The sequence below is a fragment of the Ovis aries genome, chromosome 8, assembly GCF_016772045.2.
Source record: "Ovis aries strain OAR_USU_Benz2616 breed Rambouillet chromosome 8, ARS-UI_Ramb_v3.0, whole genome shotgun sequence".
NCBI classification, from domain to species: Eukaryota; Metazoa; Chordata; class Mammalia; order Artiodactyla; family Bovidae; genus Ovis; species Ovis aries.
The window spans coordinates 86,428,158-86,451,386 of NC_056061.1; the positions used below are offsets into that span (position 1 = coordinate 86,428,158).

Consider the following 23,229-nt stretch of genomic DNA (forward strand, 5'->3'; position numbering starts at 1 on the left):
TGAAGGCTAGACAACCGGCCGGCAGGGTAGGTTGGTAGGAACTGCCAGTGACCGAAGGCGATGGTGGTGCTGGAGGGGCGGGCAGTTGGCTCCCGTCTCCTGAAAGCATGCAATTGACAAGGGGAGAAGCTGCATTTGCGAAAATGAATCTGGCGTCTGTGTGAAGAAAGAATTGGAGCAGCAAGAGCAGGGGGTTAGGAAACCGGTCTCTTTTGCAAGAAATCTAGGCCTGGGGTGACACGGCCCTGAGTGTCTCGGAGCAGTGGCCATAGCCCCCAACCCCAGGACAGTAACTCTGCTGAGGAAGAGAACCAAAGCTATGAACGTGCCGTCTTATGGTGACATCTGCTGTGATCAGGGCTTTCCAGTGGCTCGGCAGTAAAGAGACCGGCCTGCCGATGCAGGAGACGCAGGTTCAATCCCTGAGGTTAGAAGAGCCCCCTGGAGGAGGAAATAGCAACCCCACTCCAGTAGTCTTGCCTGAAAAATCCCATGGGCAAAGGAGCCTGGAGGGCTACAGTCCACGGGGTCGAAAAGAGTTGGTCACGACTGAGTGACTGAGGACACGCACTCAGGCTAATTATCGGTGATTTCCTTCTAAACTGAAAGTTCCTAGAGGGTCAGTGCTCCGCCGTATTTGCCTGTGTGTCTTCAGCACAAATAGCAGGCTCCCAGTAAATGCTTGCTGAATGAAAGAGTGAGTGATGAGTGAATGAACTCACACAGACACCGAGTGAATGGATGGACTGTAATGAGGTCTGTAGGAGGGGACTTCCTGGCCAAAGACAGAGACACCAGGCATCCTGGGACGCTTGTGAGGAAGCTGCTGGGGGTCGGTCCTGGCCCTGGGGAGGCTGCCTCGGCTACTCACAGACCCAGCTGGTCCCCGTCCCTTTCCTGGATAAGGGAAGCCCCAGGCTGATGGTTCCAGGTGTTGCCCATGAGCCCTCTCAGGGATGCAAAGGCTTTCTTTCCACCGGGTGGTGGGGGCGGGCACGGGCCACAGAAGCTTCTCTTCCCAGTGAAGCCAAGGAGGACAAGAGAGTCTCCAAGCACAGAGTGAAAGGAAAGTGATAACATCACTTCTACCTTATATGATCGTCGTGAGGATTCAGTGAGGTAGTAAATAGAAACTTCAGGGTTGACCATGAGGTCTGAGCAGCACACAGTGTTAGCTGTTATGATTGGTATCGTTATTGTTATTAGCCTAACCAGTTGCATGAAATTCTAAATATTTCCATTCTAGGTATAGACTAAATGAAGTTAATTCCTTAGATTTTTTAAGCAGTGAAAATTTTCCTGTATGCTCAGGCACCAGTTGCGTCCAACTCTTTGTGACCTTATGGGCTGTAGCCTGCCAGGCTCCTCTGTCCATGGGATTCTCCAGGCAAGGATACTGGAGTGGGTTGCCATGCCCTCCTCCAGGGGATCATCCCGACCCAGAGATGAAACCTGCGTCTCGGGCATTGCAGGTGGATTCTTCCCCACTGAGCCACTGGGGAAGCCCCATGAAAACTTTTCTACTTTCCCATAAAACAACAACTGATTTTCTAAGTAGCTAGTTGATAGGTAGGTGATTGAGGTTAATTCCATCAAGATTTTAGGTTAGTGATTAAAAAAAAACAAACCTACATTGTTATATTTAGCATTTACCATAATAGAAAGTTTCTTGTTTCTAAGTCAAAGATTAATATCATAATATTTTGACTACTCTACAGTTCACTTCTGCAAATAATAATTTGATCCATAAATTGAAATGGATTTGGTGTGTCTCTATTTAACATTAAAATCATCCTGTCATCACTTTCCAATTATCTTTTCATGAAAAAAATAGTAATAGGCCCATTCTTATAAAGTCATTTGTATTTAATTGAATTAGCAGTTGTCTTTGATTAAAGCTAGCATAACTTCTTACATATCTCATATTGGTGACTTCTTTTTACCTAGGCTATCAAGATGGCTAGGAATATCCATTATAAGGCTTATGAACGGAAAACAGGAATAAGTCCAAACTACTGTTTCAGACTGACTGGATGGATGCGAGTCTGAGTGAACTCCGGGAGTCGGTGATGGACAGGGAGGCCTGGGTGCTGCGATTCATCGGGTCGCAAAGAGTCAGACACGACTGAGCGACTGAACTGAACTGAACTGAACTGACTCTTTCAGAACAGTAAAAAAATACATATAAAATCAGAAACTAGATTTAGATCTCAAAGATTACAAGTAAGATTAATACTGGTAAATAGCTTATAAAGAAGAAATGCAACATAGGTTAGGAATTTGTGAAACATGAGGGGGTGCGTAACATGGGGTCAGTTTAGTGTTTTGGCATCTTGTTCAGCTCGAGGCTGTTGAGCAACTTGTCTGCTGTGAATCTGCGTTTCCTGGTCAGGGTGATGGACGTGCGGCCGGAACTCTAGAGAAGCCAGCCGGACGGTTGCCCGGGAGATGTCAGAGCGGCTGGGGGCGAGGTCAGAGGCGTGCTGGGCAGGCCGGGGCCACTGCCGAACGGCCATCTGAGCTGAGAGAGGCTTCTGCGCCCTCTGCACGCTCACGTGCTCCCCTGACCTTCCTTTTCCTTAATGCAGATTACTCATTTGCTCCGTGCAAGCAGTCTGCTGGGGGTTTGCCTTGCCTTGCCTCTCAGTTCTCAGAGCAGCGGCGTGGACTGACGGCTGCTGTGCCCCTGGGCTCGCCCAGGCCCCGTGGCTTGCCCGGTCCAGCAGCCAGGCCAGGGCCGGGGTCCACGCTCAGGCTGTAGCCGCCCCCGGGAGCCACGCATCTGGGGAATTCCCCGTTCTCGAGGCCGGGCCATTTTATCAGCACACCGCTGCTCCCTGCCCTCAGTTACAGTTCGCCCTGCACCCCAGGGCTTAGTAACCGGAACAGAAAACGCCTGGAACAGGGAAGGCCGCGTGCCCAGGGTCAGATCAGAGAACCAGACGTCCAGAAAGCCCGAGAGTACTGAAGCCCCAGAGGCATCCGTGGTCTGGCTGGAAGCTTGTAGAGGCAGTGGAGCCCTGCGGATGGGTCCCCGCGAGGGGAATCCTCTGTCAGCTACACTTTCGGAGGCTTTTACCCTCCTGGTGAGGCACGGTTGGCAGAAGTCTTCAGCCTGGAGATCACCATGCTTTATCCCGGTGACCACAGGGATAAAGTGGCCACCACATCCTCCCACAAGCTGTTGGCTTCACTCTCTGTACAGCCCGGAATGGAGCATTTCTGCTTCCTGAACGTCCTGCACACCCACTAGTGGGGCCCTCTCGGCCTTCTGTAACTGAAGGGTTTATCTTGGCTCACTTATTTACCAAATAATCGTTGATGCCTACTGTATGCCCACGTATGAGAACAGAAGGTATTCTGCTTTGAAGTCCTGACTTCTGAAAGTATTTTTCAGGCCTTATATATCCAGTGGGGTCGTCATATTTCACACTCGTTCTACAATAAGCTGTTTCCAATTAGTGCAAAGCTTAGATCATCATCGTTTGAACAGTAGCTTGTTCCTTGAAGTATCTAATTCAGATTTTATAAAGGAAATATTACAGGGAACCTGCTTTAAAAGTTCTATTAAAATGTATATTTTTGGATATCAACTATACTTATATGTGCAGCTCTAAACTACTATGGTTTAAAAAATAGTTTATTCTTAGAAAGTACCACGCAAATCCCATGTCACACTTAAACTGTTTACCCCATTTGTGAGTAAAGACTTGCTGAGCAAGCAAAGCTCAATGTAGTTCCTAATATATTACTACTGATTCCAAATTAGCGTAGTCTGTCTTTCTCTTCTCCCTGCTGACTTTCCGGTACTTCACCAGGGTAAGCAGGTGTTGGAGAGGAAGCTAACATTCATATATGTTGTTTTGTTTTTTCATTTAGTCACTTAGTCCAGCATCCTTCTTGTGGTGTCATTTTGGCTTGTCTCAGGTCAGATTTGGAGAAGGGAATGGCAACCCACTCCAGTATTCCTGCCTGGAGAATCCCATGGACAGAGGAGCCTGGCAGTCCATGGTCCATAAGGTCGCAGAGTCGGACACGACAAGTGACTAAGCACATGCCCGACTCTTTGTGACTCCATAGACTGTAGCCCACCAGCCTCCTCTGTCCATGGGATTCTCCAAGCAAGAATACTGAAATGGGTTGTCATTCCTTTCTCCAGGGGATCTTTCCAACCCAGGTATCAAACCTGGGGCTCCTGCGTTGGCAGGCAGATTCTTTACCACTGAGCCACCTGGGAAGCACTTGTGTACATTACCCCTCCTCTTAAGTGTTTATAACTAACACACAAGTTGGTATTTTTGATATGCTACTTTGGAAAGTATTCATTTAAATTAATTTTAAAAGATAATAAATTTAGTTGATTTATAAGAAAATATAGCATGTTAATTGCAAATGAATAAAATTTAATGGAAAAGCAAAAGTAAATTGCATACTTTGAAACTATGGGAATATTATAGGTTGTGATCTTTCATTCAAATAATTTGCATTCGAAATCTCAATAATCAGAATCTTTTATCTAACCTGACAAAATTTATGACCTCATATATTTGTACAGTAGAAATACCTGCTTCGTTTATTTCATAAGAAAATATTAGTTCAATTTGCTGTTCATATTTCTGTGCTTTTGTTTTAAATTGTTTTATGGTTCTATCAGCTATAACATCAGATTTGCCAAATTTCATTCTAAATTTTTCAAGGTTATGGTTTTGCCTGCTTTTATGTAACACTCCTTTGTGTTTTATTTTTATCCACATCTCCTTAAAAAGCAGGAAATTAGATTTAAATCACTGTTAAATTTCTCTTTCATTACATTTTCAACCTGCCTGGGCTTCCTATAGCTTTCTTCTCACACTTGTTGAATTTCTCCTTTTCCTTGGAACTTAACGTGTGTTTCCAGCCTGGGGCAGAAACACCAAAATGATGCGCTTCTCAATTTTTCCTAGTTGGTATTTTAAAATGTTCAAGCTACGTTCAACTTGGTCTCATCTGTCAAATGAATTCAAATATTTACTAGTCTGTGCTAGATCCTAGCCACAGTCAGTTGGAAATTCCAGTTTTTAAAAGATCACATTCAGAATTATAAGAAATTACAGACAAAACCATGCAACTCCTTGAAGCAAATTTAATAAGAAATCTGCAGGATGTCTGTGAAAGAAACCATTCAGGAATGGCAAAGACGGGAGGCAATAGAGAGACATCTCTTCCTGGTTGGAGGGACTCGTTTAACGACGGTCAGTGTTTCTGCTCGTCCAGTGTCTGGGCTCAGATTTTCTCTGGATCTAGCATTGCCAGTACAAACACTCCAGGTCGGGGAGGACCACTACGAGGCCCTTCCCACCTGCTAAGAACTGAGCCTGGGAGCCAAGTCAGGCTGGCTGGGCTCTGCTGGGAATTTGAGCTTGACTGAAAGTTGGAAGAACTGAAAATGTGTGGCGATGCTTCTTCCTGGAGGGGTGTCCTCAGCTCACACCACCTCTGGGGAGAGTTTCCCTGATTCCTGCCTGCTTTCTGAGGTCTGGGTCTTCATGCTGGTTGCTGGTTTCTTCCATTCTAAAAACTACCTCATACCTTTCCAATAAGATGCGTAAGTCATCTAAAGTTAGCTTGCGCTCCCTGTGAGCCAAGAGCTCAGCCTGTGTTTTGAAGTTTGCTTCATGCAGGCCATGGGTACACTGTTGAAGTCCGTCTGCTTGTTTTCAACTGCACTACTTCATTCAATTCTTTTGCTTATTCAGTTGATTCTTTAATGTTTTCCAGGTATAAAATATGTATCCTCCCCAAAGTGGCCGTTTTGTCTTCTTTCTGATTTTTCACTTCTCATTTCTTTCTCTGGTGTTGTAGAGTGGGGCTATTATTTGTAGTATAAAGTTAAATAACAGCGATGATAATAGTGATAAATCAAACTTTAGTGGGAATACTTTGTGATATGTTCCACAGACTTTTGTATTGAGACAGATGTATTTTAACTTATAAAAGAAAGATCCCACTCTTTCTTGCTTTTAGTAGTAATGTGTTGAATATCATCCAATGTCTTATTAGCCTCTTTGGAAATAATCATCTATATTTTTCTGTGATCTTTAATATGATAAATTAAATTAATAGAATCCTTAAATAGTCTTTACATTCTGAAATAAAGCACATTTGATAGTGATGCATCATTCCTTCAATATGCTTCTGGATTTAGCTTGCTAATATTTTATTTAAGGTTTATGCTTTAATGGTTGATAGTAGTCTGTTGTTCGCTTTCTCTACAGTTTTTGTGTTTTGATATAATGTTATACTTCCTCCAGAGAGAAAAATTTAGATGTTTCCCGTACTTTCACCCTAAGCTCTGGATTAGTGAAAGTCTCATGTCTGGGCCGAGTGATTTTTTTTTTTTTTTTTGCAAGGAGAGTAGCTCTTTGATTGCCTTTTATATTTCTCCCATAGATATAAAGTCTTTTAAGATTTTCTGTCTCCTCTGGGGTCAGTTTTGACAAATTGCATTTTCCTAGAATTTTTTCAATTTATTCAAATTTCTCTGCATACAGTTGAGCAAAGTAATGTCCTATGTTTCTTTTCATTCCTTCTATTTTCTGTTGCTCTCTACCTCCCCCCACCCTGCCTAGTATTATTGACACATTCTCTAATTGTTCTTGATTAGATTGGCTATTGGGTTATAACTTTTATTGAATTCTTTTTCTTTTACATTCATGCGTGCTTGGTCGTGTCTGACTCTTTGCGACCCCATTGACTGTAGCCCTCCAGCTTCCTCTCTCTGTGGGATCTTCCCAGGAAGAATAATGGAGTGGGTTACTGGAGTGGGTTGCCATTTTCTTCTCTTCTTTTTCTCTTGAAACCCATCTTTTGGGTTTATTTTGTGGTTCTGCTGTTTTGACTTTCTTATTAATGAATTTAGCATTTGCTTTTAAACATTTCTTCTGTTTTGTTGCCTCTTACCCAACATTTTGAGTTAAATTTTTTAAATTATTTTTAATTAATATTGAGATTTAAGGTGATTCATCTTTCTCTGAGCATTTTAGTGGCCTCTTAAAGCTTCTGATTTGCAGTATTTTCATTATGCTGTTTTCTTTTTCTCTGTAATTTTGGATTGCATTTCCTCTTTAACCTAAAAGTTATTTAAATAAAATCAAGTTACTTAGTATTTACCTTTGCTTCCTTAGATACGCTTAATTGTCTGTCACATGATACATCGACTTCAGATAATGTTCTTTAACCCCAAACTACTGCAAATAAGGCAACCAGCAAGTTAAGTCTCCTTCCCATTTTTCCCCCTCCTTCCTGTTATTTTTTGCTAGTTGTATCTTTTCTGCATTGTTGGAGCATTTGACACTTAAATAGCTTTGCCTTGCTAATCCCTGATCTCTAAAACATTGTTTTAGTCTTAGTGCTTCTGTTGAATCTATTCAGTGCTAGCACGAATGACGTTTATCATCTCTGGGCTGAGAAGTGGCCCCCATAGTTTCCTTGTAAAGAAGAGAAACAGTACTCCCTAATGTCACATTTTCAAAGCTCCTTGTGTTTGAAAACTAGTCTGACTGTTGAAAAGTTCAGACATATTTTATTTCCTCTAGTTTGCACAGATACCTGTCTACAGTCTTCCAATCTTGAAAGTACCTGTGGAAAATTCTGAGACTAATACACACTTTCCTCCTTATAAGTGACTTGATTCTTTTGTCTGGTCCCCCAATTATTTTTTCTTCATATTTAAAACAAGCCTTCCTCAGCGATCAATGCAAACAAATAGAGGAAAACAACAGAATGGGAAAGACTAGAGATCTCTTCAAGAAAGTTAGAGATACCAAGGGAACATTTCATGCAAAGATGGGCTCGATAAAGGACAGAAATGGTATGCACCTAACAGAAGCAGAAGATATTAAGAAGAGGTGGCAAGAATACACAGAAGAACTGTACAAGAAAGATCTTCACGACCAAGATAATCACAATGGTGTGATCACTCATCTAGAGCCAGACATCCTAGAATGTAAAGTCAAGTGGGCCTTAGAAAACATCACTACGAACAAAGCTAGTGGAGGTGATGGAATTCCACTTGAGCTGTTTCAAATCCTGAAAGATGATGCTGTGAAAGTGCTGCACTCAATATGCCAGCAAATTTGGAAAACTCAACAGTGGCCACAGGACTGGAAAAGATCAGTTTTCATTCCAATCCCAAAGAAAGGCAATGTCAAAGAATGCTCAAACTGCTGCACAATTGCACTCATCTCACACTTGACTGGAAAATCCCATGGATGGAGGAGCCTGGTAGGCTGCAGTCCATGGGGTCGCTAAGAGTCGGACACGACTAAGTGACTTCACTTTCACTTTTCACTTTCATGCATTGGAGAAGGAAATGGCAACCCAGGCTGCCGTCTCTGGGGATGCACAGAGTCGGACACAACTGAAGCAACTTAGCAGCAGCAGCAGCACACGTTAGTAGCACATGCTAGTAAAGTAATGCTCAAAATTCTCCAAGCCAGGCTTCAGCAATACATGAACCGTGAACTTCCAGATGTTCAAGCTGGTCTTAGAAAAGGCAGAGGAACCAGAGATCAAGTTGCCAACATCCGCTGGGTCATGGAAAAAGCAAGAGAGTCCCAGAAAAACATCTATTTCTGCTTTATTGACTATGCCAAAGCCTTTGACTGTGTGGATCACAATAAACTGTGGAAAATTCTGAAAGAGGTGGGAATACCAGACCACCTAACCTGCCTCTTGAGAAATCTGTATGCAGGTCAGGAAGCACCAGTTAGAACTGGACATGGAACAACAGACTGGTTCCAAATAGGAAAAGGAGTAGGTCAAGGCTATGTATTGTCACCCTACTTATTTAACTTTTATGCAGAGTACATCATGAGAAACACTGGGCTGGAAGAAACACAAGCTGGAATCAGGATTGCCGGGAGAAATATCAATAATCTCAGATATGCAGATGACACCACCCTGATGCCAGAAAGTGAAGAGGAACTAAAAAGTCTCGATTAAAGTGAAAGAGGAGAGTGAAAAAGTTGGCTTAAAGCTCAACATTCAGAAAACAAAGATCATGGCATCCGGTTCCATCACTTCATGGCAAATAGATGGGGAAACAGTGTCAGACTTTATTTTTTAGGCTCCAAAATCACTGCAGATGGTGATTGCAGCCATGAAATTAAAGGACACTTACTCCTTGGAAGAAAAGTTATGACCAACCTAGATAGCATATTGAAAGCAGAGACATTACTTTACCAACAAAGGTCCGTCTAGTCAAGGCTATGGTTTTTCCAGTGGCCATGTATGGATGTGAGAGTTGGACTGTGAAGAGAGCTGAGCGCGGAAGAATTGATGCTTTTGAACTGTGGTGTTGGAGAAGACTCCTGAGAGTCTCTTGGACTGCAAGGAGATCCAACCAGTCCATTCTAAAGATCAGCCCTGGGTGTTCTTTGGAAGGAATGATGCTGAAGCTGAAACTCCAGTACTTTGGCCACCTCATGTGAAGAGTTGACTCATTGGAAAAGACTCTGATGCTGGGAGGGGTTGGGGGCAGGAGGAGAAGGGGACGAGAGAGGATGAGATGGCTGGATGGCATCACTGATTCGATGGACATGAGTCTAAGTGAACTCCGGGAGTTGGTGATGGACAGGGAGGCCTGGCGTGCTGCGATCCATGGAGTTGCAAAGAGTCGGGCACGACTGAGCGACTGAACTGAACTGAACTGAACATAGGAGATGTCTTGGTGATACAATATACAGTGTTGAATTTTCAAATCAGGCTATCAAGAATCAGATATCTTGCCTTTTTATTAATAACTCAAAGGACACAAGTAACTGCAAGACACAGGAAAAGCATGAAGTCAAACTGTGTAACCCCTAGTCCCTCCTGGAAATGTTAGGATTCACCCTCTTCCAGATTTAACGTTTGGAGTCTCCAAAGAATGTCTGGAGAGCATTAACTTCAGTCATAAAACATCCCCACTTTATATTCCAGGAAGTGACATTTTCCCTCCATTTTATTTCCTCTAATAAACACTAACAGGAGATCCAGCATGTGTTAACAAGGACGTCTGATTGGTTTTTTCCTCTTTTTCTCCACCCTGCACCCCTCACACCATCCCCAGGGTAGAGAGGCTGGGTTACAGACCCACCCACCACTGAGCACTCTGGGTCAGCTTTCCATGATACATGCTGTGCCCTTCCAGAATACGGGTTCACGTCTTCCTCTAATTACAATTTCTTGAATAAGTCTTTTAATAGTTGTTCCTTTCTAGTGTATTTTCCCGCTGCGAGAGTCCGAATTATGTGTGTTTTAAAAATTTCTATGCCTATCTTCTCTGTCTCTCACCTTATCTCTAGACATTTTAAATGGTCCATTTCACTTTTATGTGGCTGGAGTTCCCTTGTCCTATTATCCATGTCTTTGCTGTGTTTTCTACAGAGCTCATCTTCTGTACTTTCTGCAATTGGATCTTCACTTCTGTGGGTTTTTTTTTTTTTTAATCCTGGTTTTCATTCCCTCAATTGTCTTCCTGTCTGTTGCCCAAGACTTTGTGGTTTTGCTCTAGGAGCTCTTTTCATGGTTGTGGTTGCTTCACTGTTTATTAGTTTTTATCAATTCAATTTTAACAGTAAGTCAGAAGTTCCACCATCCTTGGCACGCTGGACCCATTGTGTCGTTGAGTGTCTGTGAATATTCTTCCTGTGATAAGTTTCACTGCTCCTTCCTTCTTTTCCCCTTAGATATCCATGCTATGGCAGCATTTGTTTCATATTGCTCTCTGTGAGATGTGCTTTCCAGCCAACTGGAGGGCCTTCTTGTGACAGAAGGAGGGTCCACTGCACAAAGATGAATTACTTCGCCTTCCTGAAGAATCTGGGGGTAATTGTTTTCTCTGCCTCGAAAGCTGAGTCGATCCAGGAGGGCATCTGCCCTGGGCCCGCCCTCTCGCCCTGGTTCCGCGCCCACTGCTGCGTCGGGAGGTGTGTCCTTCTTCCCTCCTCACCTCCCAGAGCAGGTGTGGAGGAGATCTCTGAGGATGACCCCCGCTCCAGGCGGGTCGGTTCTCGTGTCTTCTTACATGTCCATTCTGCAGAGCTTCTGCCCAGCCTCGGTCCTGGCCCACCAGGTCTGGCAGCTCTTGTCCTATGCGTGGGATATAAGTCTGTCACTTCAGGGGCAAGGGGGCTGTCACCTCCAGAAAATGTGTTTTTGCTGTTGTTTCCTGTGGTGACCTGCAGACCATCTCGGCCATTCACCCCAGTATGTGGCTTCCACTGCATGTCCTCAGACACAGCCCTTCGCTGACCTCCTCTGCTGTTCGGTAGGCCTAACAGCTTCTGAGCTTGCCATCTAGACCTGTGTCCTGATTTCACTGCACTTTGAGCTGATAGGGGTCACGTGGTGCACAGTCCATGGGCCCCGCAGTCCCCCACTGCACACCAAGCCAACCATGTGTAAGCAGGTCAATATTCAGTGAACTCTTACTTCAAGAAGCTGTCACTCTAAAGAGGAGTTATCACCCATCATGTGTGTAACCCCCACTGATGACAATCAATGACATCATGACAAGTACAGTTGAAACTACTGAAGTCATGGAAGAGAAGATAATTCCTTCCAGAGCACCCTGAACATGGTCCCATTTGAACTGAAATGAGAAGGATGGAGTTTTACATCTGGAGATGAGTGGAATGCTCCAGGTACAGAAACTAGTGCAAGCAAATTTGGGCAAAACCCACGCAGGACACGTAACCAAACTGAGTCCATTTGATCTGGAGCTAGAGTGGTAGTGAGGGGAGCAGTGGGGAAAACAACTCCAGGAGTGAATGACACCTGTCTTCATTGTCAAGGAAGCCTTTGAGCTCCTGATGGAAGAGCTGAGGCTGTGCTCCAACCCAGTCATCATGAGTGTGTGCAGGAGGAACCGTGGATGGAGTTGACACTTTGAAGCCAGGCCTCCCTTGTGGCTCAGTTGGTAAAGAATCCGCCTGCAATGCAGGAGACCCCGGTTCGATTCCTGAGTCGGGAAGATCCGCTGGAGAAGCGAAAGGCCACCCACTCCAGGATTCTTGGGCTTCCTTTGTGGCTCAGCTGGTAAAGAATCTGCCTGCAACGCAGGAGACCTGGGTTTAACCCCTGGGTTGGGAAGATCCCCTAGAGAAGGGAAAGGCTACCCACTTCAGTATTCTGGCCTGGAGAGTTCCATGGACTGTATAGTCCATGGGGTTGCAAAGAGTCTGGCATGACTTAGCGACTTTCACTTTCACTTAGGAAGTTTAAACTTCCATGGTAGCTCAGATGCTAAAGAATCTGCTTGCCATGCAGAAAACCCCAGTTTCATTCCTGGGTCAGAAGATCCTCTGGAGGAGGAAATGGCTACCCACTCCAGTAATCTTGCCTAGAGAATTCCACGGATAGAGGAGCCTGGAGAGATACAGTCCACGGGGTCACAAAGACTTGGACACGACTGAGTGAGTGACTAATCCTTAAACTTGCAATGCTATGCAAAACAGACTGAAAGGTGGGCAAAAATTAAAAAAACTGCAGCACAAGAGTTAAAAAAATAACAATAATAATAAAAATCAAAGTGAATCATTTTTCCTCCTGCTATGTGAAACCAAGGTAGTATACACTTAATTTCATTTAATCTTGGAAGTAGAAATCTATATTGAGCTCTCTAGAAAGAAGAGCTCTCTAGCTCTTCAGGTTTTTCACTTTGAAGATGAAGTTTAAACAACTTATATTCAATAATCACCATGTCTATAAGCAAAAAATACTGTATAATAGTATCAATAGAATAATGATATGTAATTAAAATACACTGCATATGAGTCAGTCTGCATCAAGCCAACCTTTGATCTAGTAAATTAATAGCATAGGGAAGAAATGAGGCCTGCCTGATTTCAACATGCATTCCAAATTCAATGAACTTTACCCAATATAGCGACAGCCTTCTTTCCTCTCCTGAAATAAAATGTCTTAAATGTTCAAGATAGAATCAGAGGCTGATCATGTCCACAAAAATCAGATCAAATTTTGCAAGACTGTTTTAAAAATACTGTAGATTAAATCATTAGCAACAAAAGCGGTAATATGAATATTCTGACAAGGTTTTTTTTTTTCTTTTAAAGAATTATTGTTTGGATCACTTGAAGAAAAACATTGCAGTTCTCATTTTCTCAGTGATTAAAGCATTTGAATAACATTAAGACATTTAAACCAAAGGAACCACGGAACCAAGGGGAAAAAATCTGGCCACAGTCATGCTGGTCTTGAATCAGTCACAGAGTTGACACACATACTGATGTTAATATACACACGGGCTTGTTGTTGTTGTAGTTATTCAGAAACTAAGCTGTGCTCATCTCTTTGTGACCCCAGGGACTGCAGCACGCCAGGCTCCTCTGTCCTCCACTATCTCCCAGAGTTTGCTCAAATTCATGTCCATTGAGTCGGTGATGCCATCCAACCATCTCATCCTTTGCTGCCCCCCTTCTCCTCATGCCCTCAATCCTTCCCAGCATCCGGGTCTTTTTGAATGAGTCAGTTCTTCGCATCAGGTGGCCAAAGTGTTGGAGCTTCAGCTTCAGCAACAGCCCTTCCAGTGAATATTCAGGATTGATTTCCTTCAGGATTGATTGGTTGGATCTCCTTGCAGTCCAAGGGACTCTCAAGAGTCTCCTCCAGCACCACAGTTCAAAAGCATTAATTCTTCAGTGCTCAACCTTCTTTATTTTCCAATTCTCACATCTGTACATGACCACTGGAAAAAGTATAGCTTTGACCATACAGACCTTTGTTGGCAAAATGACGTCTCTGCTTTTTAATACACTGTCCAGATGGGTCATAGCTTTCCTTCTGAGGAGCGTCTTTTAATTTCATGGCTGCAGTCACTGTCTGCAGTGATTTTGGAGCCAGAGAAAATAAAGTCTGTCACTGTTTCCACTTTTTCCCTTTTTATTTGCCATGAAGTGATGGGACAGGATGCTATGATCTTAGGTTTTTGAATGCTGAGTTTTAAGCCAGCTTTTTGCCTCTCCTCTTTCACTCTCCTCAAGAAGCTTTTTAGTTCTTCTTAGCTTTCTACCATTAGAGTGGTATCATCTGCATATCTGAAATTGTTGATACTTCTCCCAGAAATCTTTTGTCTTATTTATTTTATTTTTAATTATTTTATTTATTTTAATTGGAAGATAATTACTTTACAATACTGTGATGGTTTCTGCTATATATCAACATGAATCAGCCACAGATAAACATGTGTCCCCCCCATCCTGAACCCCCCTCCCTCCTCCCTCTCCACCCTTTCCCTCTGGCTTGTCCCAGAGCCCTGGCTTTGGGTGCCCTGCTTCACGCATCAAACTTGCACTGGTCAAACTATTTTACGTATAGTAATATACATGTTTCAATGCTGTCCTTTCAAATCATCCCACCCTTGCCTTCTCCTACAGAGTCCAAAAGTCTCTTCTTTATATCTGTGTCTCTTTTGCTGCCCTGCACGTAGAATCATTGTTACTCTCTTTCTAAATTCCATATATATGCATTAATGTACAGTATTTGTGTTTCTCTGACTTACTTCACTCTGTATAACAGGTCCCAGTTCCATCCACTTCATTAAAACTAACTCAAATTCATTCCTTTTTATAGCAGAGTAATACTCCGTTACTGTATGTGTACCACAACTTCCTTATCCATTCATCTGCCAGTGGACATCTAGGTGGCTTCCATGTCCTAGCTATTGTAAATAGAACTGCAGTGAACACTGGGGTACACGTGTCTCTTTCAGTTTTGGTTTCCTCAGGGTGTGTGCCCAGCAGTGGGATAGCTGGATCATAAATAAGGCAATTCTATTCCCAGTTTTTTAAGGAATCTCCACACTGTTCTCCATAGTTGCTGTACCAGTTTGCGTTCCCACCAGCAGTGTAAGAGGATTCCCTTTTCTCCACACCCTCTCCAGCATTTATTGTTTGTAGACTTTTTGATGATGGCCATTCTGACTGGTGTGAGATGACACCTCATTGTGGTTTTGATTTGTATTTCTCTAATATTGAGTGATGCTGAACATCTTTTCATGTGTTTATTAGCCATCTGTACGTCTTCTTTGGAGAAACATCTGTTTAGTTCTTTTGCCCACTTTTTGATTGGGCTGTTCATTTTTCTGGCATTGAGCTGCTTGTATGTTTTGGAGATTAATTCTTTGTCAGTTGTTTTGTTTGCTATTATTTTCTCCCATTCTGAAGGCTGTCTTTTCGCATTGCTTATATTTTCCTTGATTGTGCAAAAGCTTTTCAGTTTAATTAGGTCTCATTTGTTTATTTTTGTTTTTATTTCCATTACTCTGTCTCCTAGCAATCTTGATTCCAGCTTGTGCTTCATCCAGCTTGGCATTTCTCATGATGTACTCTTCATAGAAATTAAATAAACAAGGTGACAATATACAGCCTTGCCGTATTCCTTTCCCAGTTTTGAACCAGCCTGTTGTTCCATGTCTAGTTCTAACTCTTTCTTCCTGACCCACATACAGGTTTTTCAGGAGACACGTAAGGTGGTCTGGTGTTCCATCTCTTTAAGAAACATTTCTTTTAAGTAGTGTTTTTTAACTCACAGGCTTATATTACTTAAAAAAAAAATGTTTCTGCCTCCCCCAGACTGGCCCTCTTAGTGCCAAAATGTTAGAATCTAAGCAAAATCCTTGGTCAAAAAAAATCTCAGCTCAAATGCTTTCTCCTCCATCTCTAATTTACTATCTACAAAAATACTTGTTCCTCTTGCCTTTTTATAAAAGGAAATTCATTTTCATAGGTTTGGAATTTGAGAAGATTCAGACCATCCAGTTTTCTGTCCTTCCTTTCAGTCACCAAAAGCAATCAGAAGCCACAGTTTCTTCCTGCAACCCCAACACGGGTTTGCCCCCTCTCTGCTAGCCTGTAACTCAGACCTTCAACCCCCATTGAGATAATGGCCTCACACTTGTACAAACTTGGGTAAATGTGTCCATTCTGGTGATTATTACCAAACAAAAGAAGTTCTTACCATGCTGAGATGAAACGCATCATGTGATGTTTTTATTGCTAATTCTTGGCATTAGGTACCTTCTGCATATCATAATTCAAAAATCATTTGGAGCATGTTATGCACATTGTTATGAAAGGAAATCCAAGTCAAATTTCAGTTTAACTTGAAAGATATTTCTTACTTATACTCAGTTCATGAATGTGTGTGATATTACTGTAAAGAAGCAGTTATAACCTTAAAGAACAGTGTTCGATGATTCTGTTTTGGTGATGGATGCGTATTTCAGTATCTGAATTCTCTAGTCAGGTACATGAAACTGATGATTTCCAAAAAGAACTGAAAGATATGGACACTGTGACAAAGGAATTGGCTTTTCTAATTTACAGCCAGCAATTATATATCCAAAATTATTGGAAACTAATGGCTACATAAACTGAACAAAGAAATAGGCATGCATTTTGACTGAGATTATCTTTTCATATAATATTTCATATTAGGGTGTCACACAGTATTATGGATAAACAAGTGTTGGATTTTTTCCAATAAAAATAATTTTAGAGCTTAATAAACAGATTGAGCTTGATTTTTTTTAATGGCTACAATCTGTTCAAATTAGAGGACTGTGAGTGAGTGTGTGTGTGTGTGTGTGCGCGTGCGCGCACATGTGCTCAGTCATGTCCAACTCTTTGCGACCCCATGGACCACCAGGCTCCTCTGTCCACGGGATTTCCCAGGCAAGAATACTGGAGTGGGCTGCCACTTCCTTCTCCAGCGGATCTTCCGAATCCAAGGATTGAACCTGCGTCTCCTGTGGCTCCTGCATTGGCAGGTGGATTTTTATAGGACTGTGCGACTCAGAATGACCCTGGGATTTTCCTGTCTCTCTCTCCATCTTATGTACAAGCTTCAGAGAGCTCTCAGCTGGCCCACGGCCACACCGAGTGCTGGCTGGACCGCACGGGGCCCCAGCTTCCCTGGCGAGGGCTCCATTCCAGTCTGCCACCATGGTTGTCTGCCCCCGCAGAGCTCACAGGCATGCATTTCTCCTTCGAACGTGATGAAAACAGTGGTTGTCGATCAGAGGGCGCCCAGCATTAGAAGCCAGGAGTGGCTGTTAGAAAACTGCTCATTCAAGCTCTTAGTGAACTTAACAGAGAAATCAAATCTTATTTCCGATACTTTAAAACCTGGAATGAAACAGTATCATTGTGTAGATACCATCCTGTAATCACGCTTTCCTTCTCCTGATGGCGTTTGAGTTCCGGACATGCAGAGCCACCTGGCCCCCACCCCTGGATGTCCCACAGGGACTTGACCACAGAGCATCCACTGTAATTCCATACTCTTCCCTGTTCCTTGGAACTCTGTCATCCCTCACTGTTCCTTATTAAAGCTAACATGGTCCATCTCTCCACAGATAGATCTATCAGCAGAAGTCCCAACATGCTTCTCTCTTTTATGCTATCAGGTTTAACACCAAGTTCTATTCTTTGGTAATTTTCAAAAGTATGTTTTCATTTCTCTATTGCTCTATACAAACTACTGTCATCACATTGCGCTGGAAAGTGCAACAGCCATCTAGCATACCCCCCATTAAATATTGTGTGAACAGCAGCCAAAATACAAAGTTAGTCACTTGTCCATTTACAACCTTCCCTGGCCTCCTGATTACCCTCAGAACAAGATGACCACGCTCTTTGTGGCCGTATGACCTGATGTCAGCTGAATCCAACATCACCTGGCTCCTTCTTACTTCTTCAGCCTCCCCGAAACCCCCTCTGCCCTGCCCCAGGTCTACGGGGCTTTCTCAGCTTCCCAACAGTCGCTTCTCTTCTACTTCAGGGTTTTTACCCCCCAGTCTATTCCCCCACCAGGCTTCCCCCGCAGCGCCCCCACTCAGGGAGCCGCCCGACTCTCTGCTCCAGGTCAGGTGTGTGTGTCTCCCTGCACAGCGGAAGTCATTGTTTGGCGCTCCTCTTCCCAGCTGGAGGGAAGCCCCAGGACATCAGGGACAGGGTCTGCCGGCGACCACCGTGGCCTCAGTGTTCCTAGCACCACCCTGACACCCAAGATGGCAGAATCCATCTTTCACGTAATCTGCCCGCATGCCAGCCTAGGAGAAGGCAAAGCTCGCCACGGACAAGAAGCCTGTCCGTGAAGCTGTCAGGGAGCCGCCCAGCCAGGGAGCTATAGCAGGAAAAAAAAAAAAAAAAAATAGAGGGAAGAAAGCCCGGAGTGTGATGGGGAAGGAGGAACAGCAACGCTCCAGCACAGGCGGAGAGCCCGTCAGAGGAAGGCGCGGAGCTGTCACGGCAGGCGCTCTGATCAGCTGCCCGGACGCTGGGGCCGGGGCGTCATTACGAAGCGCGCCCGGAGCGCTGCTGTCAACGTGCTGCGGGTCGACGCCAGCCTCCAGCACACAGCGGTGCCCGCAGCGGGAGCCCCGAGCCTGCGCCGGTTTGATTTCAGTGCCAACTATAAAATGAGCCTCGCCTCTCCACCCAGGCTGCGGGCGGGAGCGATGACTCAGCACTCCGTCACCGCACGACACACGCAGCTGCTTGCATTGATTCCATGCCCGGATGGGAAGGAAAGTGCTCTGTGACATGGCTCTTTCATGTAAATCACTTTTTAAAATTATTTTTACATCTATAGAATCATGCATAGCTTGGAACACGACCTGTCTCTATGGAAGGGAAGAGGTAAATACGGTATTTCATCAGAATAACTGTTTACTGACAATTCACACTGTTTTATAGTCCATGTCTTTTTGGAATGGATAGGAACTCATTATTCAGTGGTTTGTAAAATCTTCCAGACCAAATGATAAACTCTCATCTGTTACAGTTGGATTGGATGGTAAAACCGGTGTGAACTGTCCATAAATATTTATTGTCATCTGATGTCAGCATGTATTGCTGTCTTTAGGAAAAATAATATGTTTTATTATTGATACATAAAGCAGGACATTTGTGTTTGCTACACATGATAACATCCTAATATAATGATGTTCTGTATAATATCACAGAGGCAGAAACAAAGACGGAATTTGGAATTAAGTTAGTTTTACAAAAACATTGTGAAAGACCATGCTTACTAATATGAACCCCTTTAAAGTATTAAATCTTTAACTCAGTCAAGAATTTGAATTTCAGAATCAGAATACAATAATCATCTCTGCCATAGAAAATGCAAGGTTGTTCAAGATCATCTTTTTAATAACTAGCATGTTCTGGGCCCTTTGCTGGCCTGAGAGACCTCTCTCTCTCTCGGGAGGCCATGCCAGGCTGACACCCCGCCCCACCTTCTGACAAAGTCCTTGAGGGTTTCTAGTTCATCTCAACCAGCTCTGGAGGCCCCTTCAGAGTTCCACATTTCTTATATTTCTCTTTTAAATTCTGACTTTCCTATCTCCCAGAATGAACATCGAAGCCCTAACAGTCTGCATGGATGCCTTTTGGACCCTTGAAACGAAAGTGTTGGCGCCGAGGGCACAAGGCTTTCTCTTCCCGGATATATGGGGTTTCCTGTTCTGCCCTTGGTGGGGCGGGTGGGGTGGAATCCTCCTGTGGCCGGCTAGGTTTGGAGGTGACTGAAGATTTTCAGAACACACTTGAGTAGAACTCCATTTCTTTTGCTTTCTTATTTTCTTGTAATTTGACACAGGCAGTAAAGAACCCAACCTCCCAATGCAGAAGACGAGGGTTCAGTTCCTGGTTTGGGAAGATCCCCTGGGGAAGGGAGTACTGGGTAGCCACCCGCTCCAGGATTCTTACCTGGAGAATCCCATGGACAGAGGAGACTGGTGGGCTGCAGTCCATGGGGTCACAAAGAGTCAGTCACAACTGAGTGATAACACTTTCACTTTTTCACTTTTTTGAAATTTAAGGAAATAGTTTTAGGAGACTAGGTCTCCAGGTTCTTTCTTTTCTCTTATCTCCACAGAATTTAGATTTTACTCAAATAACATTTACCCGCTATCATCTTTTTAGAGCTCGTTTTTTGGGGAAAGATATTCAGCTTGTGATAATGGGCAGTCGTAGAACTTCACTGAGATTCTCTCTCTTTTTTTTTTCCCCCTTAATTGCAGTTTCCTCCCGTGCACTTGAAACGGAGGTACTCGGAGTATTTGAAGTGAGCAGTCACCCACTCACCTTGAGAAAGATGCTGAGCTTTCCATCACAGAGCTTACATACTTTCTCCCAGAGGGAGGCCCTTCCTTCTCAGGCTGTGTGTGGGGTGATCAGCTGAGAGCAGAGTGCTGGACCCACAGAGCCCACAGACCTGAGCCCATCGGGGTTCTGACCCCTGTCGGCTCCCTGACTTGGGCCTGGCCCCTCAGTTTTCAGCCTCTGTTTCTCCATCGGTTAAATAAGGATAATAAGCTCAATTGCACAGGACTGTTGAGAAAATTAGATTCAATGCCTCTAAAGTACACACCACAGAACAAGCTCTCTATAACTAGTGGCTATTATTAACATTATCTGACATTTGAGATTTAAAAGGAGTGTGGAAGAATTTGGCTGTTATCATCATACCTTCGGGTAGGAACAAATAAAACCGTAAATTCCACGCTACCAGACTTATGATGCTGAGTCATTCTATGCAGCTCTTTACCTGGAATGTGAGCATAAAATGAGTTCTTGATTATCCAAGAAAAATAATGCAGAGAACTTTGTATCACAGAATAGCTACTCATCCATTACACCACACATTTGTGGATGACTTTCCCAGTTACGTTCCCAGAATACACAGAGAACACAAATTAGCTTTGCATAATATCTGAAATTTGGTGGGTTATACATGAATCAAAAACCATCAGATGCATTCTACAGAGAAATGCAAGTGAATCGAGGACTCTGTGTTCTTTTGGGGGTGACATATTCAGTGGTTTCCCTTCGTTAGAGCAATTAACTGTGAATTGCCATAGGGACGACTGGAAGACCGTGACTAGTGAAGTGGGGACCAAGTGTCCTCTTCTGCATCGAGGAGGACAGGCGTCAAGGTCAGCCCGGCGCCGTTGCGATGTGAGAGTCTGGCATACGGACGGGAGGCTGGGAAGGTGGTGGGAAGCCAGGCTCAGGCTGACACCTCTGACATTCTCGGGGTCTGCGCCATCCGAGCCACTGCCTAGTCCTGCCACCAGCTGACCCCCAGGTCAGGGCCTCCCCTCGTCCCAGTGCTTGCCAGGACTTTGATTTTGTTTGTCTCTTGTCATTTACTGACTTTCTTCATTTGGCTTTTAGAGGCATTAGGACCAAACCAGTTAAAAGATGTCTTTCTTTATGTGGCTCTTTCCTAAGCGTTTCCAAAACACTGTTGAAGGACATTACAGATCACACCGCTCTATTTTCAGTCTTGCATCAGGCTTTCATAAATAGCTCTTAATTTTTCCATTGATTTCATCAGTCTTTCTGTTTAGAAATTATTTTAGCTTTTTGGATACTTAAGATTATATCTGAAAGAGGATTAAATAAAAGTTAAGAAAGCCTTATAATCAATCTATTTCCCCAACGTTGATCAATTAAATAACTCCCTGATGACTCCAGTCTAAATACCAACAGCAATGACAGCATGTCAATTAGGGCAACACTCACCAGGCACCAGACACGCGCTGACATTTCTCCCCCTAGTACTAGTCCTGGGAGGGAGCCACTAGGATCCCCTTTTCCCCATGAGGAAGGGAAGACCCACAGAGCTAAGCGACTTGTTCGACCAGTTCCCAGTTCGTGGACCATCTGTTCTCAACCCCTATCACGCTGCCTCCAGCTTCAGCAATCAAGGAATGACTGTTTTAAACAGGTTACATTATATTCAAACCTACTTTTAGGAGAAAAATTTCCAAGGCACTCAAGTCTTAAAGCTCTTTGCTGCCCCTTCCTTTGGCCTATGAAAATGTAGTGAATTGACCCCAGGCTGAACAATGGGAGGAAGCTGGCTAGAGTTTGAGGCTGGGAGGAGGGGCTGAGAGCCCCCAACCCCAACCACCTTCCGCAGAGCCAGCCCCCAGCCAGAGCTGGCTGCCTCTTTTATCTGTTGTGTGAACTTGGGCAAATCCATTTATCTAATACATAGTTGTGAAAAGTATTAGTCGCTAAGTCTTGTCTGACTCTTTGCAACCCCATGGACTGTTGCCCACCAGGCTCCTCTGTCCAAGGAATTCTCCAGGCAAGAATACTGGAGTCGGTTGCCATTTCCTTCTCCAGGGGATCTTCCCCACCCAGGGATCGAACTTCAGGCTCCTTGCAGGTGGCTTGCCACTAGGGAAGCCAACTCTAAGGATGCTAATAATAATAACAGCCTCAGATTTTTGTTACAAAGTTTAAACAAAATAACATATTTAAGAACAGGTCAGTTCAGTTCTGTTCAGTTGCTCAGTCCTGTCCGACTCTGCGACCCCATGAATCGCAGCACGCCAGGCCTCCCTGTCCATCACCAACTCCCGGAGTTCACTCAGACTCACGTCCATCAAGTCAGTGATGCCATCCAGCCATCTCATCCTCGGTTGTCCCCTTCTCCTCCTGCCCCCAATCCCTCTCAGCATCAGTCTTTTCCAATGAGTCAACTCTTCGCATGAGGTGGCCAAAGTACTGGAGATATCAGCACCTGGCAATAGAAAAGGCTCAACACATGTTTAACCACTAAGTCCTGTCTGACTCTGCCACCCCCAGGGACTACAGCATGTCAGGCTTCCCTGCCCTTCACCATCTTTTGGGAGTTTGCTCAATTATGTCCATTGAGTCAGTGATGCCATCCAACCATCTCATCCTTTCACCCCCTTTTCCTCCTGCCCTCAATTTTCCCAGCACCAGAGTCTTTTCCAACAAGTTGGTTCTTCGCATCAGGTGGCCAAAATATCGGAGCTTCAGCTTCAGCATCAGTCCTTCCAGTGAATATTCAGGGTTGATTTCCTTTAGGATGGGCTGGTTTGAACCCTTTGCTGTCCAAGGGACTCAAGGGAAAGGAGCAGTAACCCCACAGGAGACTGAGCCAGACCTGTAACACACGCTAGCATTGTCACTACGATGCCGGGCCCCAAGGGGAGATCACTCGGCGGGGGCCTTCCACATGATGCTCATTTATAAATCTCACTACGTTAAATGAAGTCACAGCTGCGTGAGCTTCGTGTGAATTGAAGGTCAGGGAGAGGACAGGACACTGATGGTGGGGCTGTAGACCTCGGGCCTCCTCTGTGCCTCTCATCTACCTCTCTGGTCCTCTCCTTGGCTAATCAAGGATTTTCAAGCA

The 23,229-nt window shown here is 44.1% G+C and overlaps 1 protein-coding gene across 2 annotated transcripts in view; it reads left to right on the forward strand.

Annotated features, from left to right (window-relative positions):
* PACRG (parkin coregulated) overlaps nucleotides 1–23,229 on the forward strand; it is a 536,203-nt gene that overhangs the window by 489,931 nt on the left and 23,043 nt on the right. The window lies entirely within an intron of this gene.